Source organism: Hibiscus syriacus, unplaced genomic scaffold (assembly GCF_006381635.1).
Source record: "Hibiscus syriacus cultivar Baekdansim isolate YM2019G1 unplaced genomic scaffold, ASM638163v2 tig00110831_pilon, whole genome shotgun sequence".
NCBI lineage: Eukaryota > Viridiplantae > Streptophyta > Magnoliopsida > Malvales > Malvaceae > Hibiscus > Hibiscus syriacus.
The window spans coordinates 3,619,722-3,623,592 of NW_024062882.1; positions in this window are offsets into that span (position 1 = coordinate 3,619,722).

A 3,871-nucleotide genomic window follows, 5' to 3' on the forward strand; every position below is an offset into this window, starting at 1 on the left:
AGACACCGAGAAATCCCAAGCACCACATGAAACACTGTATATTTCACCCCATTTCGAGAAATAATAAGTAAACTTCATTTTTTTTGGGAATTAAACACTCACTGTAGCATTATCTGGGCACTTCTGCCAGTTTCTACCATACCTTAATGATCCGTATTCAAGTATTTCGATAACCATTTAGTGATAATAAGATATATAAATAATGGTTTGACAACTAACACAGTGGAGTGGCTCAGGCGGTGGTTGAGGCGTACCCTTACCAAGTTATTTTTTTTGAACGAAAAGTTTAGATAGTGTTGCTCCCCAATTTAGTACTATGGCATATTTAAGATCCAATTAAGATTTACATAGAAATTTATAAATTACCCATTAAAAATGAAGTTGATAAATTTAAATTTGACCTTGTAAGCTTGAACTTCTTAATCTCATTCACATGTGACAACACTCACGTTGGCACCCTTATCAAGTTATTGGACTTCGAATTCTTATTCTCCTTTTTATGCTATTTCATTAGTTTTCACCCGAATCAGGTGACACGGTTTCATATGTCACCACTTGATTTGATAAAAAAATATTGGAGCACAATTTTTGATGCCGTTATTTTCGGGAAATCCCCTTGCACCAACCACCCCGTTGCATTGTTTTTTTGATAATGTTCCTACAGGCATACAACGAGCCAGGCATGCTCAATATGAATTATCTTCATCAGATCTCCATCTCAATACCAAACTGCAATCGGTTCGGAACTGTTTCTGCCCGGTATTCAAGTTGTGAGAGAGAGGGATATGTTATGTTAGAAAGTTTCTCTGACTGAAACAATCAAACCTCATTATTGTAAAAGAAACAATCAGATTGAAGAAGCTAAGAGAGGGTTCTGAGATCAATAAGGCTTGGTCACCATTATAGTTCACAAATGGGGGATACAATCACCAAAACGGTGGTTGTCAAGATGGCAGGGAGGTTATAACAGTGGGCCATATCCACCACAAGGACGGAGAGCACCCTATGGCTCAAGTGGTATGCCCGGTGCTGGTCCGAGGGGAAGTGAGGATAGTGACCACCTCCATGCGTCCATAACTGACGTGAATTTTTTTAAAGTTTTTTAAGGGTAAGGGTGTTAATGAGAATGGGTTGTGGGACTTTTTAAGGGTAAGAGTGTTAATGAGAATGAGTGGAAGAATAAGAAGCAGAAGAAGAAGAAGAAGAAGAAGAAGAAGAAGAAGAAGAGTGTTGATGAGAATGGGTTGTAGGAGAAGAAGAAGAAGAATGTAAGGGTGTTGATGAGAATGTGTTTTTGGGAAAAGAGAGACGCACGAGTTTTTTTTTAGATTTTTTTAACAACTAACTCATAATTCGGTTAATGAGTTAACGAAAGTTAACAGTGAGAGACTTAAACCGAACATATCGATAACGCAAGGGACCAATCACACTTAATTAAAAAGCCAGTGATCAAAGTCGATCAAACCGAAAATAAAAAAGGACTATTGACATAATTTACCCTTAATTAATTAATTAATCAATTTGTAATCTTTCGAATTTAAGGGATATATTTGTAATTTTACTGATAATTGAGTGATTTGTGGTGTATTTTAACCATTTTTGTACAAAAATATTTTTAAAATAATGTTAAATATACCTTAGGTAACCCAATTAGGGGTGTTCAGATCCAATCCGATCCAAAAAAATAGTAGAAAACCGATCCAAAAAACAGATAACCGAAAAAAACTGAAACCAATTTTGTGTGTTTATTTTTGTTTTTTAAAAACCGATCGGTTCGATTCGGTTTCGGTTTGGAAATCCGAAACCGATCCAAATCGAACAGAACCGATGAAATGGAATATTGAATTTACAAGCTTGAAACAAACCCATCAAAAGCCTCACAAAATCTCACAAAACCCAGATACAAATACAGATTTAGCTTTCCTCGACACGCACGTAACAAATTTGCTCTTGATTCTAGTCATTGATGCCAATGAAAAAAAAAATGGTGTAATAAGTGATAATAGCAAAGAAGGATAGTATAGTCTTTTGGTATTTCCTCAGTTATGAGGTAGAGAGAAAATTGTCGGGAAAAACTTATAAAATGTGACGTTTTACTTTTATGGGTGACTTACTGACGAGAAACTGATTTTTTTCTTAATTTGTTAAAATATATATTTTTTTTGTAAGCTTCGCAAGCTTGCATTTGTTAAAATATATACTCTCTTTGTTTTTGTTATACATATGTTATTTTTTATGAAAAAATTCAAGAATTATTTTGAAAAATTAGAATAAAAAAACCTCACAAATCCAAAACTGAATCAAACCACACTTAATTGGATCGGATCAGATCGTATTTTTTTTAAAACATCTAAACTGATCCAAACCGTAAATATTTATACTTTCAGATCGGATGAATTTTTAACCAAAAACAGATCAAAATCGACCACGAACACCCCTAAACCCAATTATGTGTTTAGTAACAAACAAGTCACTCTTTCTTTTTTTTCCCCTAAACGTTACACTCAGGTCCCTTGATTAAATTTACAAATATGCCATTAATTGTTAGATATTAGATGAAACATTGACGTGATATAATAATATTTTTATTCCTCAAAACTTAAATAAATCGATAAATTTTAAATTTTTATAAATTTTTTCATTTTAATATAGTTTAATAATTAATCGTGTAGTTTATCTTTTTAACTGACTGACTGAAGTGTAATATACCCTTAAAAATAGTTGAGGGCTTTTGTAGCCTTTATTAGGCCGCGGACTCTATTTTGACCCTACTTCTTCCCTACTGTCGAAAACCCGTTCCTTGCTCCACCGGTTCCGGCGAGAAACCCCTGAAATTAACTAACCACCGATCGCCTGATTTTGGAGCTTTACGAGTTCTCGTTTTCAAGCTGTGTGCAGTTCAATGATTTACGGTTATTACTTTCTCAGCAGTAAGTAAACGTAGATCGCTTGCTAATTTTTCATTTTTTTTAAAATTTTTAGAGTTTCGAAGATTTTTTCTGTTTTTTTAATGACCCTTTTGAGTCCATGGTGAGGTTAACTCTATTGAAATTAGGTTGAAATGTCCCCATTGGTGCCGGCATTGAACTTAATTTTATCATTTGTTTATATTTGGTACTTTTTTGTGAGGAATCTTGTCAGAAAACAGATAGAAGTTGACTTGAGGTTGGAATCTGATCAGTTATTTCTAGTTTTAAAAATTTAGAGATGAAGATTTTAAGGGGCATTCCGAGAATTGAGCTCAGGACCTCTCGCACCCGAAGCAAGAATCATACCACTAGACCAATTGCCCAGTCATTGACTATAAACGTGATTAGGTTTTTAGTATCATATAATTTCTTAAAGATCCTGATGATTTTTATGAGTGGATGCTAGCCTTGTCAGCATGTTGTTCTGATGTTTGAATACTAACTTCGTGCTTAAGCTAATGTATAAAGATGAGCTTATTGGAGGATTAGGGAGTGAGTAATTGAATGATCGGTGAAGTGCCGTGTCCTGATAACCTTTTATTTCCGAGATTTTGCATACTGAATGCTTGGATATTCTTTTTGATGCAAGCAGTGTAGGTGGTATCTACTTTAGTCTTTATCTGCTAAAGGATCCGAAATGAATCCGGCCTTGACCAAGCTTTGTTTGTACCTTTGTTCACCAGTTTGTTTAGTGTAGTCACTGCACAAAAGAGAAGAAAATTGGATTTTTGTGTTGATCAGAAACCAGACATTTGGCTTTCTTGTTGACTAGTTTTTTAAATGTTGGTTCCTTACACGTTTATGTGATGCACTGAGGCATTTTCTCTTAGCTGAAAACTTTCAGATCACAAGCAGGAAGAATAGCTGCTCAACTGGACAATATAGGTTATTTCTTACTTATT